At 37.6% G+C, this 15,108-nt stretch overlaps 2 pseudogenes; both read left to right on the top strand.

Annotated features, from left to right (window-relative positions):
- Positions 1–599: 599 nt before the first annotated feature.
- LOC136144724 (craniofacial development protein 2-like) lies at positions 600–1,984 on the top strand (annotated as a pseudogene).
- A 408-nt stretch (positions 1,985–2,392) lies between these two features.
- On the top strand, positions 2,393–10,552 carry LOC136144725 (nucleotide triphosphate diphosphatase NUDT15 pseudogene; annotated as a pseudogene).
- The last annotated feature ends 4,556 nt before the right edge of the window (positions 10,553–15,108 follow it).

Genomic DNA, 15,108 nt, shown 5'->3' on the forward strand with positions numbered 1-15,108 from the left:
CCATGGACTGTAGCCTACCAGGTTCCACCGTCCATAGGATTTTCCAGGCACGAATACTGGAGTGGGTTGCCATTTCTTTCTCCAGGAGATCTTCCTGACCCAGAGATCAAGAGCAGGACTTTATTAGATGTGACTTTGGCAAATATTTTCTTCCAATCTGTGGCTTGTCTTCTCATTCTCTTGACACTGTCACAGAGCAGAAGTTTTTTTTCTAATTTTAATGAAGTCCAGCTTATCAGTTCTTTCTCTCATGGGTTGTGCCCTTGTGCCCTTGGTGTTTTATCTCAAAAAAGGTTATCACCATACCCAGGGTCACTAAGGTTTTCTCTTAAGTTGTCTTCTAGAAGTTCAATAGTTTTGCACTTTACATTTAGTTCTATGATATATCTTGAGTTAATTCTTGTGAAGTGTGTAAGGCTTGTGTCTAGATTCATTTGTATCTTTTCAAATCTTAGCATCATCATCTTGATTACTATTTTCTTAGCCATTGCTTTATCAACCTTGTCTTGATTATTACATGATCCATTTAATCTTGTCCTCTCTCAACTCATCTTCCACATGTAACCAGAGTAATCTATTCAACAAGTGAATCATACCATATGACTGTCCGAAGCCTCCTCTGCCTGCCTCCTTGGCTGCGTGGCACAGGAATGGTGAGCAGCCAAGAGAAGATACCCCACATCCAAGTCAGGAGTGAAGGCTGTGAGGAGATACCCCAGGTCCATGGTAAGAAGCAGTGGCTGCACTTTGCTAGAGCACCTATGAAGAGATACCCCACGTCCAAGGTAAGAAAAACCCTAGTAAGACAGTAGCTGCTGAGAGAGGGTTTCAGAGGGCAGACAGACTGAGACCACAATCACAGAAAACTAGCCAGTCTGATCACATGAACCACAGCCTTGTCTAACTTAATGAAACTAAGCCATGCCGTGTAGGGCCACCCAAGACAGACGGGTCACAGTGGAGAGTTCTGACAAAATGTGGTCCACTGGAGAAGGGAATGGCAAACCACTTCAGTATACTTGCCGTGAGAACCCCATGAACAATATGAAAAGGTAAAAAGATAGGACACTAAAAGGTGAACTCCCCAGGTTGGTAGGTACCCAATATGCTACTGGAGATCAGTGGAGAAATAACTTCAGAAAGAATGGAGGGAGGGATGGAGCCAAAGCAAAAACAACACCCAGTTGTGGGTGTGACTGGTGATAGAAGCAAGGTCCCATGCTGTAAAGAGCAATATTGCATAGGAACCTGGAATGGCAGGTCCATGAATCAAGGCAAATTGGAAGTGGTCAAACAGGAGATGGCAAGAGTAAATGTCGACATTCTGGGAATCAGCAAACTAAAATGGACTGGAATGGGTAAATTTAACTCAGAGGACCATTATATCTACTATTGTGGGCAGGAATCTCTTAGAAGAAATGGAGTAGCCGTCATATTCAACAAAAAAGTCCAAAATGCAGTCCTTGGATGCAATCTCAAAAATGACAGAATGGTCTCTGTTCGTTTCTAAGGCAAGCCATTCAATATCACAGTAATCCAAGTCTATGATCCGATCAGTAACACTGAAGAAGCTGAACGGTTCTATGAAGATTTGCAAGACCTTTTAGAACTAACACCCCCAAAAGATGTCCTTTTCATTATAGGGGACTGAAATGCCCTAGGAAGTGGAGAAACACCTGGACTAACAGACAAATTTGACCTTGGAGTACAGAATGAACCAGAGCAAAGGCTAATAAAGTTTTGCCAAGACAATGCACTGGTCATAGCAAACACCCTCTTCCAACAAAACAAGAGAAGACTTTACACATGGACATCACCAAATGGCCAACACCGAAATCAGATTGATTATATTCTTTGCAGCCAAAGATGGAGAAGCTCTATACAGTCACCAAAAACAAGACCAGGAGCCGACTGTGGCTCAGATCATGAACTCCTTATTGCCAAGTTCAGACTTAAATTGAAGAAAGTAGGGAAAACCACTAGACCATTCAGGTATGACCTAAATTAAATCCCTTATGATTATACAGTGGAAGTGAGAAATAGATTTAAGGGACTAGATCTGATAGACAGAGAGCCTGATGAACTACGGACAGAGGTTCATGACACTGTACAGGAGACAGGAAACAAGACCACTAGCAAGAAAAAGAAATGCAAAAGCAAAATGGCTGTCTGAGGAGGCCTTACAAGAAGCTGTGAAAGGAGAGAAGTCAAAAGCAAAGATGAAAAGGAAAGATATTCCCATTTGAATGCAGAGTTCCAAAGAATAGCAAGGAGAGACAAGAAAACCTTCCTCAGTGATCAGTGCAAAGAAATAGAGGAAAACAATAAAATGGGAAAGACCAGAGATCTCTTCAAGAAAACTAGACATACCAAAGGAACATTTCAAGCAAAGATGGGCTCACTAAAGGAGTTCATCTTAATGCATACCATGGATATGGACCTAACAGAAGCAGAAGATATTAAGAAGAGGTGACAAGAATACACAGAAGAACTGTACAAAAAAGATCTTCATGACCCAGATAATCACTATGGTGTGATCACTTACCTAGAGCGAGACATCCTGGAATGTGAAGCCAAGCGGGCCTTAGGAAGCATCACTATGAATAAAGTTCATGAAGGTGATGGAATTCCAGTTGAGCTATTTCAAATCCTAAAAGATGATGCTGTGAAAGTGCTGCACTCAATATGCCAGCAAATTTGGAAAACTCAGTAGTGGCCTTGGGACTGGAAAAGGTCAGTTTTCATTCCAATCCCAAAGAAAGGCAATGCCAAAGAATGCTCAAACTACCACACAATTGCACTCATCTCACACGCTAGCAAAGTAATGCTCAAAATTCTCCAAGCCAGGCTTCAGCAATATGTGAACCGTGAACTTCCAGATGTTCAAGCTGGATTTAGAAAAGGCAAAGGAACCAGAGGTCAAATTGCCAACATCTGCTGGATCATCAAAAAAGCAAGAGAGTTACAGAAAAACATCTACTTTCGCTTTATTGACTATGGCAAAGCTTTTGACTGTGTGGATCACAATAAACTGTGGAAAATTCTCAAGAGATTGAAATACCAGACCACCTTATCTGCCTCTTAAGAAACCTGTATGTAGGTCAGGAAGCAACAGTTAGAACTAGACATGGAACAACAGACTGGTTCCAAATCAGGAAAGGAGTATGTCAAGGCCGTATATTGTCACCCTGCTTATTTAACTTATATGCAGAGTACATCATCAGAAACGCTGGGCTGGAGGAAGCACAAACTTGAATCAAGATTGCTGGGAGAAATATCAATAACCTCAGATATGCAGATATGAAGATAACATCACCCTCATGTCAGGAAGCAAAGAAGAACTAAAAGATCCTCTTGATGAAACGGAAAGAGGAGAATGAAAAAGTTGACTTAAAACTCAACGTTCAGAAAACTAAGATCATGGCACCTGGTCCCATCACTTCATGGCAAATAGATAGGGAAACGGTGGAAACAGTGACAGACTTTATTTTTTTGGTCTTCAAAATCACTGCAGATGGTGACTGCAGCCATGAAATTAAAAGATGCTTACTCCTTGGAAGGAAAGTTATGACCAACCTAGACAGCATATTAAAAAGCAGAGACATTACTTTACCAGAAAAGGTCTGTCTAGTCAAGGTTATGGTTTTTCCAGCAGTTAAGTATGGATGTGAGAATCGGACTGTAAAGAAAGCTGAGCATCGAAGAACTAATGCTTTTGAATTGTGGTATTGGAGAAGACTCTTGAGAGTCCCTTGGACTGCAAGGAGATCCAACCAGTTCATCCTAAAGGAGATCAGTCCTGGGTGTTCACTGGAAGGACTGATATTGAATGTGAAACTCCAATACTTTGTCCACCTGATGCAAAGAGCTGACTCATTTGAAAAGACCCTGATGCTGGCAAAGATTGAGGGCAGGAGGAGAAGGGGACATCAGAGGATGAGATGGTTGGTTGGCATCACCGACTTAATGGACATGAGTTTAGGTAAACTCCGGAAGTTGGTGATGGACAGGGAGGTCTGTCATGCTGCTGTCCCTGGGGTTGTAAAGAGTCAGACATGACTGCCGACTGGACTGAACTGAACTGAACTGTCTGCCATTCCTCAAAGGATTTGCTTGAAGGGATTTTAGCAAGATGTCTCTTCCCATCTCTTCCTAGCTCTTTCATTTCAGTTTTTACAACTCCCTGCCTCTACATTCTCAGATTATTAAACAATAATCCTTTGTATTAAGGTTCAGTTCACATCTTTTTGCATCCATAAATATTATTCTGTTTATTTTTGTCCTCTTCTGACTTTTTTTTTGGCCACAGTGAGAATCCTTCAAAGCTCAACCCCAAGTATCCTTTCCCTAAAAGAGCAATCTCTCGACATATAGCTTATTTTATGTTAAATTCTGAACTCCATCTCTTAGCATCTATAATATTCTATACAATCCTCAATATTAACACCTCATAGACTTTACTGCCATATGTATGTATGTATGTTTTTATGTGTGTCTCTCCTGATAAAATATCAGCTCCTCAAAGGTAGGGACAATGTCCAACTCATGTTTGTAGCTTTCATGCAGTTCCTGTAACAGGATAAATCTTTTGATACATGATGAACTGAGTTGGATAAAGTAAATATGGTCAATGCAGTGCCACTTATGCCATCCCACCTGCACCATTACAAATTGTCTCTTGATCTAAATTTTTACCTTTGGCTCTTGTAACGATGACTGGGAACAGGAGGAAAAATTTTAAAAGGGTAATAACTAAATTCAAATTTAGTAATATCTTCTGCTCTGGCCTTTATTTTCCTCTTAAAGTCCATTGTCATATGCTTGCTTTCTTAAGCAGGAAGATTAATTTAAATGAATGATGCCAGGATGGCTGTTCTCTCAACATCAGAAAGAGACTGAAATCTGGTGGTTGTGTCAAGGACTTGGAGTGAGAAGGCCTGCTCACTATTTCTAGCTTTGACTTCAACTTCCTCAATGTTCTTGAGCAGTTTCCTTAACCTCTCCTCTAGCTTGCATTTCCTGTACTATAAAAAGGTGCCTATGAGTCGTCCACACAAGACTCATGGGGATCCTTATTGGAAAGGCAGTACAGAAGTGTCCTTATTCACATCTCTTTGAGAGGGAGGAACCTGGATAACAGCAAAAAGTAAGGCACCCTCCCAAGAGATTAAAATCAAGAAGCAGAGAAAACTTGAAATCAAGTTGGGTGATGAACTGTAAAGCCTATTCTGTTTTTTTAATACTGTGGATGAATTTACTGCCACAAACCAATGTAGATCAGTTCAAAACAAGCAGGCTTTATTTTCCAGTGATTTAAGGCAGGTCAGCCTGTGTGGCCACCCTACAAGCTAACAAAGTATGTTTTTGTACGGCAGCATGTATCCTACTTTTATGTTTATACAGTCATGTACAGTAAATTTGCTTAAAAATTATTTTCCCCAAAAATGACAAGTTGTTGAAATTTACTCCTCTTTAATTATACGCTTTTAGCTGCACAACTGAATGCATAAAATCTACTTTGACAAGATAGAAAGAGCAAGACCAAAGTGATAAGGATTTCTAATAGGGACATTTAGGAAATTTCTTAAAAGTTATTTTAATGACATAAGTGGTAAAATCTAAGAAAGTTTCCATATGACTTCTTATATAAACATTATAAACCATATTTGTGCAGTTTTGAAGGTTTGCTGTTGCTATCAAAGAAGAAAACAAGAGTTCTCAGGACAAGCCACAGTTTGTCAGAAACTAGAAAGATTGTCATAGAAAGCCTAAACTGTGCATTTTCTACACTCTGATTCAGGTACAAGCTCAGGGTGCCTTTTAACATCATGGCAAAGTGACATAAGAGTTAAATACTTGCATATTGCTTATAAATATCCTGCAGATTAAGAGAAGCTAGTCATGTCAGGTAGTCTTTTTAAAAATGTTGTTAATAAAGGGTGTTGGTTTTTTCTTTTAAGGTAGAAAAGACTGTCTTAACTTTAGTTAGAAATTTGAATCCAATTCTTCAAGTTAATTTACACATTCAAGTTCTCTCTTTAGCCCTGTGTCTTTCTATACACTGCTGCCAGAGTTAACTTTTGAAAATACAAATGATAAAATCCACTTGGTGGTGAAATGGTTTTGATAGTTATTCATAGTTTGAAGAAAACTATACACTTAGTTTAATAACTGAATTTTTTTTTAATCTTTTGTAACCTGCTCCTAATCTGACACCCTTGTTTTATCTTTCAAGGAAGTCCCTTTCTCTACTGGTGAACATTTTTACCACTGTGATCTTATTTCAAGATCCAAATGAAACCCCATATTTCCATCCTCCTAGGCCTTTCCTTTCTCCAATAGCACACTGTTTACTTCCTATTACAGTTTAATTCCTATTACTTATCATCTTATCTTCATGAGAAATACTCCTAAAGTCTTGTGAGCATAATGTTTACAACACATAATACTCACAATTCATTGAAAGTAATAATTCAATCTACTTGGAGAAGATTATGTCTGAAAAATCCAGTATTTTAAATTGGTGACATAAGACTCCATGCTGGGGTATAATACTTAATTCACTCACTGATTCAGTCACTCCTTACTAAGCAATGACTGAATTTGTGCTTGGTCCCTCAGTCATGTCTGACTCTTTGTGACTCCATGGACTGTAGGCTGCCAGATTCCTCTGCCCATGAGATTTCCCAGGCAAGAATACTGGAGTGGGTTGCCATTTCCTCCTCCAGGAGATCTTCCCAACCCAAGGATCAAACCCTTGTCTCCCGATCTCCTGTATTACAGGTTGATTCTTTACCACTAAGCAATCAGGAAAGCCCAAAGATTGGATAGTTAGGAGTTTTAAGACAAACTTCTTCATAACATGATACAGTTATAAAATCAAAGATAGCTAGAGATAATGAAATTAAATTGTTCCACATTAGCAAAATTTTTTAAAATGAGAATACTCATTTATAATGAGATTGATGTGGTTAAACAAATATTCTCATGCACTATTTTCAGAGTATAAATTAATATAATATTTTTGGAATTATGTTTTGTTACATTACCAAAAACCTTAAAATATCAATTTATTTTGGTGTGATAATTCTACACAAACTAATTCATAGTTAGGTAATCACCTGAAATAGAATTTTAAAATTCATGCCACAAAATATGTTAATGTACAAACACACATCCTAAAACTCTGGGAATAAATTAAAAGCCCCATAATATGAAAAAATATTATACAACTTTAAATTAGAATATATGCAGCAAATTATTTCCTCTCCCATTTTAGCAATGAGGATACAGAGACTACTCTAATTTCAGTGAATACTTACTGAGCATTCCTATGTAGCAGAATGTTTATGGTATTCTGGTAAAGCATTTAACCAAAAAGATGAAAATCTGTGTCCTCAAGTAAATCATTTTATCACAAGAAAAGATTGACAGTACACAGGATAAAGTATGCACACTATGTCATGCATTTTATTGGGCAATTTCATACTCTATTTTACATATACTCAGAACACCACTGTAAAGTATAAACTGAGGCTTAGAGAGGATAAATAATTTGTTCCAAATCACACAGCCAAGAGGTAGCTGGGCTAGCCTTCAAACCTCCATTTATCTAATTCTAAAGCCAACAATTTTTTACCAGTCGGATCTGTGAACTTTAAGGCATTTTTCAGTTCTAGCCTTGGTAAACCTCACCTTGGAATATGAATCCAATCCAAGGTTGCTACAGGACTGATTGTTTTAATTAATGATTTTTGGAGAACTGACAGGAAGGGTTGTTCATTTTATCTTTTTAATTATGTTTTTCAAAGTGTAAAATTGACCTTAAAGCCCTTAGCCTGGCGATAGATATGCCAGCCATTGGAAAGGTGGCCTTGGAATTAAATAAAACAGTTCTCTAGTACGGCTGTAGAGTTGCAACTTAATGAGAACATTTATATAAGCCGTTGGAGTGAACTCAGTGCTCACTGGAAATCTACTGTATTCAGTTTTTGCTTTTAATACACACTAATAACTCACAGTCCCCCTAGGAGAGCTTGAGAATTTGGCGTAAAATAAATCATATGGAATTAGTGTCTCTGGATTCATTCCTGATTGTCACAGTTAACAAATTATTGATCCTAAGAATTGTTTATCAAAGGCAAAGTTGGCAGAAAAGTGCAAAAATATGCCATCATTCAAAATTTAATGATGTAAACAGCGAGATTTACTCCAGTCTCACCAGGCTAACTTGCCAGTTTATGGCCTGCGCCAATCATAATAAGCAAAGCTGACCTCATGCCAAGATGCTGGAGAATAAAGTCAAGTCTATTACAAGGTTTACATTCTATAATTTTGTATTAGATTGCTCTACTCTTTCCCCATGTAAACAAATGAATTTTTTCACATATGAGGTATATTAAATTCAGAGACTGAATTAGATAAGCACTCGGCTCAGACTGTACAACTGTTTATATTCTGAGTATAACCAGTTAAAGCCTTGAGTGTTCTTTTGAAAGGTGATGATTAAGGTTTTTTTCCAAAAAATGTCACTGAGAACAATATAGTTTAATATTTTGGCATTACCTTTTCAAAAGTACACAGGAGAAATCTTGACTTCAAATTCACTAACCTGATTACAGAAACATATAAAGAAAAGAACTCGTCACTGATAACTGTCCTTTGTTGTGTTCAGTCGCTAAGTCATGTCCGACTCTTTACAACCTTTATTTACTTTATTAACTGTGCTTTATTAACTTTCAAATTTTGGTAGAAATCATCCTATAAGAAAAGCATTGTAACTCAGAAATATCAAGAGAGGATATTAACTTCTTTAAATTCTGTTTTTCCTAGTAATAATTTTAATATCCTCATTTATAACACCATACTAATGATCAAAATATTTATTTCTATAATGAAAGACAGCCCTTCCCAGAATAAATTAAATGCCTAAGAAACAATGCCTAGGTACACTTAAGGCTGTTTGTTGAATACAGAATGCCAGCAAATGAGACTGAAAGCACTTGAGGAGTGTTTTATCCCTTTAGGGTAAAGCTTGTAGAATGATCTTTGATCCACAGTAGAGTAGTACAACAGTTTGATTTTAAGAATTCTTATGTCTTCCAGGTAGGGCTTCATATCATCATACTGTGGTGAGTAAAGGCTGACAAGTTTTAACATGCAGTATTTTAACTAGGAATCAATAGTTTCAAAATGGATAAAATACTTCTTTCTCTACTTTTATCTACATATTTCCTTTCCAAAACAAGTTGGCAAGAGTTGAATTTTTTTCATCGTCTATTCCAAAAAGAAACAGGTTATATGTGGTTACTGACCTCAACTCAAATTTCAAAATGCAGTGCAAAGGTTACTGTTTAGTTATTAGTATCAGAATAGCTCCTAAACTCAACCAAGAAAAGTTGTGTATTTCTTAGTTTCACTCATGTGACCAGAAAATATTTACAACTTGATTCATTTCAATTCAGTTCAACAAATATTTATTGAACAACAAGGACATGCCAACCATTGTGCTAGCCACTGGAGTGTGAAAGCACAAAAATGAATCTATTACCTCAGCCATTAAAATATGACTAGCAGTGGGAATGAATTTAAAGTTAAAAACAGCTTAGATTTCTCTGTGATGTCTTATTATCATAAGAAAAATAGGTCTCTTAGAATTTTTTTGTTTTAAAATGTATGAGAGAAAAAAATTTTAAATAAATCTTCCAAACGGAATGATTAATCATGCATTTAGAAACTGTTTATTTTGTCCAAATAAGCCAAAAGTAGAAAATGAAAATGAAAAACAGAGTGGAAAAACATTCATGGTACTAAGTTATTATTGTCACTCAAACTGGAATATAAAATTTCAAAAATTTATTTTAGGTTAAAAATCACATATAAATATTAAACAAATATTATGCCTGTAATTTGAATGGCATTTTTCTTAATATTCTATAAATAAATAAGTTCTATATGTTAGCAAACTGAATAGAAATTTTTTTCACGGTGAATATTTGGGGGGTTATATGGAACATTAAAAATACTGGTGAAGGCTTGATGACGGGCATGTGGAGCCACGGAGGCGGTGCCTGGGAGTCGGAGTAGGAGTAGTGGTGACCAGCTGCAGGCATCCTCGCTGTGTCCTCCTGAGGAGGAGGAAAGGGTCGTTTGTAGCCAGGGGTTTCCAACTTCCCAGGGCCACTTGGAGTTCGGTGAAAGCTGGGAAGAATGTGCTTAAAGGGAAACCTGGGAAGAAGGAGCTCTTCACCTGAAAAATGTTCACCTTGCCTCGGTTGTGAATTCTTTTGTTGAGAAAGATAATTATCATTATGTCACTATTTTAATGAAAGGAGAGGTGAACCTGACTCATGATTTAGAACCAAAGAATGCAGAGCTTGAAAAGAATGAAAGTTGGGAGTGCGTTCCTTGGAAAGAATTTCCTCCCCTGGACCAGCTTTTTGGGGCACTACGTTGTTTAAAGGAACAAGGCTATGACCCTTTTAAAGAAGATTTGGATCATCCAGTAGGATATAAAGGAAGTCACCTAGAGGTGAACAAGCAGACTCACTGAGTTTTTTGGGGTTTTTTGTTGTTGTTATGAATTGGAAAAAATTCACTTGGTTTTTTTGTATGATGACTGTAGTAGTGCTCAGTTGTCTCTAACTTCACTGGAAACAATTCTGTAAGACTGTAGTGTGACACTTGTCACAGCAACGTGCATTTTTTAAAAGAAACTTATCAAAATTGGTCAATTTGGCGGTAGCCATTGGCTCAGAGGGTAAAGCATCTGCCTGCATTGCAGGAGACCTGGGTTCAATCCCTGGCTGGGAAGATCCCCTGAAGAAGGAAAGGGCAACCCACTCCAGTATTCTTGCCTGGAGAATCCCATGGATGGTGGAGCCTGGTAGGCTACAGTCCACTGGGTCACAAAGAGTCGGACATGACTGAGCGACTTCACTTTCACTTTCTTTATTTTAATATTGAAGATGAAAGGAAAAAAAGCAACAATTTTGGCATACTGATACAAAAGCAACTGATACAAAAAAAAAAAAAAAAGATTTGTGCAGAGTATGGAGAAGGTGCTGTGACTGAGCAAATGTGTCCAAAGTGGTTTGTAGGTGTCAAAAGTCTAGTGCTGGAGATTTCTCTCTGTATGATGCTCCACAGTCAGGTAGACCAGTTGAAGTGGATAGCAATCAAATCGAGACATTAATTGCGACCAATCAACATTATACACAAGAGATAGCCAACATACTCAAAATATCCAAATCAAGCATTGAAAATCATTTGCACCAGCATGGTCATGTTAATCACTTGACGTTTGGGTTCGACTTAAGTTAAGCCAAAAAACCTTTTTGATCATATTTCCACATGTAATTCTCTACTGAAACATAATGAAAGTGTTCCATTTTTAAAACAAATTGTGACAGGCAATGAGAAATGGATACTGTTCAATAATATGAAATGGAAGAGATCATGGGACAAGCGAAATGAACCACCATCAGCCACACCAAAGGCCAGTCTTCATTCAAAGAAAGTGATGTTGTGTATATGGTGGGATTGAATGGGAGTCCTCTTTTATGAGCTCCTTCCAAAAAACCAATCAATTCCAAGAAGTACTGCTCCCAGTTAGACCAACTGAAAGCAGCACTCAATAAGAAGCGTCCAGAAGCAGTCGACAGAAAATGCATAATCTTTCATCAGGATAACGCAAGACCACATGTTTCTTTGATGACCAGACAAAAATCATTACATCTTGGCTGGGAAATTCTGATTCTTCCACCATATTCTCCAGACACTGCACCTTCAGATTTCCATTTATTTCAATCTTTACAAAATTCTCTCAATGGAAAAAATTTCAGTTCTCTGGAAGACTGCAAAGGCACCTGGAAAAGTTCTTTGCTCAAAAAGATAAAAAGTTTTGGGAAGATGGAATTATGAAGTTGCCTGAAAAATAGCAGAAGGTAGTGAAACAAAATGGTGACTACATTATTCAGTTCTTGCTGAAAGTGAAAAATGTGTCTTTTATTTTTACTTAAAAACCAAAAGAACTTTTGAGCCAAATCAATACGTAAAAGGCAAATAAGGTTCTGTTAAAGAATGAAAATATCTATATTTCAAAACAACTCCATTTTATCTGAAAAGTCCCACATGATGACCAGTTTATTTAAAGTATCAACATACCCAACACCTTTTCATTCAGTACTTGTAAAAATTTTTCAGACTGTGTCATGAATTGTGTCTCAGATTCAGAAAATGTGATAATTGGTGATGCTATAAATGGTAATTCTGCTTTATGTATTTCTCTGTGGTATTGATTATACTGTCAGTGTGTGTGGAGGAGAGTGCAGTATAATTTGTCTTAGTGTTTCAGTTCTAGTAGAGATCCTAATTCAAGTGCTAACATAGTATTTCATTGCAGAATTTATCACATTTGTTGGTTTTCCTCTTCTGTTTTACTTAAAACAATTTGTTGTTGTTAATATATTTTGACAGTTCCTGCAACTACAGCAGGCAGGACAGGTCATTAGGGTGTATTTCTGACTGGGAACCTAAACCTAGGGAAGTGAGATAAACCATCCAGGATCTGTATCCCATTGTTAACAGCCTTACCATTTTGGATCTCAGTTGATCTCTCTGGAGATTCAACTTCCTTATATGTAAAATGTGATTAGACTAGAGCAGTGGTTCTCAGTATGGCCCGGAGAAGTCCTCAAGACCCTTTCAAGTATCCTCAGGGTCAAAGTCGGTTTTGTCACACAAAGACGTTGTTTGCTTTTTTCATCCTCATTCTTTGCTGAGTGTACAGAGGAGTTTTCCAGAGACTGCATGTTGTAGGTTACTCTAGTAGAATGACTGCAAAGCAGATATGAAAATCTAGCTCTCTTCTAGTAAGCTAGATGTGGAAGAAATTGATAAAAATGTAAAACAATGCCATGCTTCTCACTTTTTTTTTAAAAGGAAAACATCTATATTTTTTATAAAAATTATGTTAACATATAACAGTTTTGTGTTATGGGTTTTTGTTATTTGTAAATAAATTAAAAAAAGAATTCTTAAAATTTAAAAGAAAACATAAAAAAGATACTGGTGAAAGTTATGGGTCACATTTGCATAAGTTCAGCATACCATTTTTCTGGGTCCCCTCAGGTCTTTCCATAAGCTTCTAAGGATTACAAACCCTGCTTCAGACATTAACTCTCACATTCACCCAGACATTGATTATGACACTTGATAGCTGCTGTCATACTTTTTCAATATGTTTCAATATTGATGTCTTATTCATCAGTTTCATTAGTAGGGTGTTCTTTGTTTCTTATGGTCCAGCCTAATGTCGCTTACTTGCCTTAGAAATACTTGTTGTCTCACTCCAATCATCTTAATATCATGTTCTACCTGATGTTCACATCATTCAAAGTCACTTTCCAGGACAAGCCAGCTTGATATTTCTCACTGTGGCTAATATTTCCAACCCCATAGCCTTTTAACACACTGTGTGTATGTGTGCTTAGTCGCTCAGCTGTATCCAACCCTTTGCGACCCCATGGACTGTATCCCACCAGGCTCCTCTGTCCATGGGTATTTTCCAGGAAAGAATACTGGAGAGGGTTGCTATGCCCTTCAAGACACTGTAATGATTATGAATTTGTATTTGATTGATAACATTGGTAACAATGACAAATTGACTGGACATGGGACAAACTGAAGGCAATAAGATTATTTAGAACTCTATTTCCATTATTTCAATTTGAAAGACAGAACTGGAACAAGGGCAATTCTGGACTCAAAGCTGTTGGCTCTTCCACCATCATGATCCTACCACTCACTAGGTTTCACCTCCTGATTTCTGGCTATCTTGTTTACCTTTTGAGGTACCAGATGATCCTAATCTGGTAAAATTGCAAAGCCTGTATTCTACCAGTTCACTAACATTTTCCATATCCCTTTAATTTTTGGCTTTGCCTTTTCTCTAGACCAATTTTTCGTCTTAAAAAGAGTTGACTGTTGATTTCCTAAAATGGCTGGCATGAAATAAACAGTGGTAAATTAGCTTATACTAGAATTCTGCACAAAGAGAACTTCTGAACTCCCTTTTATGCATTCTAAATATAAATTTTCCAGTATTAAGAGGTAACACATATGTAGTAGGCTATGGTCTGCATCCATGTGTGCATACTAAGTCACTCAGTCATGTTTGATTCTTTGTGAACCCATGAACTGTAGCTCATCAGGCTCCTCTGTCCATGGGACTCTCCGGACAAGAATACTGGAGTGGGTTGCCATGCTCTCATCCAAGGGATCTTCCTGACGCAGGGCTCAAACCCTTGTATATTACATATCCTGCACTGACAGGCAGGTTCTTTACCACTAGAGCCACCTGGGAAGACTAGGGTAACTTCTGTTTTATTTACCCAGGATGCCCTATCATTCCTCTACTACGAGAAACAATAACCTCTTTCTTATGGAGAACTTCTGATCTCCAAGAGATTTAAGTAGAATTTTCAATCACAGTAACATACACTTCGTCTCCAGCAGCCATGTCAATGGACAGGTTACTCAGTTTGGCCAATCAAGCTATTCCCAATTCAAGAATGCCCTCTGAAGCCAAACAGTGTCTATCTAAAACAGTGATCCCCTCAAAAAGTCCTGTTAGAGACAGCACAAAAGGCTTTCTTTCTCAAGAGGTTAGTATACGGAAAGGAAAAAGCCTGGAGACACTTGCTGATATCCCACCCTAGCCATAAGATAACAAGAGGGGATTAGGTCAATTTATGAAGAGCTTCTCCAGTGGCTCAGAGGTTTTACCACCTGCAACGAAGGAGACACAGGTAAGATTTGTGGGTCAGGAAGATCCTCTGGAGGAGGAAATGGCTACCCACTCCAGTATTCTTGCCTGGGAAATCCCATGGACAGAGGAGCCTGGTGGGCTACAGTCCCTGGAGTTGCAAACAGTTGGACATGACCTAGTGAGCACACAGTACATAAAGAGCTTCAAAGACAAGTAAATATGAGACATGGATGAAAAGAGTTATTAAAAGCATCTGTCCCTCTAGAATCAGTACTGTTCTCAAATATAGAGCAAAATGGGTTTTAATTTTATTTTAATAGAATTCAACAAATATTGAT

This window comes from Muntiacus reevesi, chromosome 12 (genome assembly GCF_963930625.1).
Source record: "Muntiacus reevesi chromosome 12, mMunRee1.1, whole genome shotgun sequence".
In the NCBI taxonomy this organism is placed as follows: Eukaryota; Metazoa; Chordata; class Mammalia; order Artiodactyla; family Cervidae; genus Muntiacus; species Muntiacus reevesi.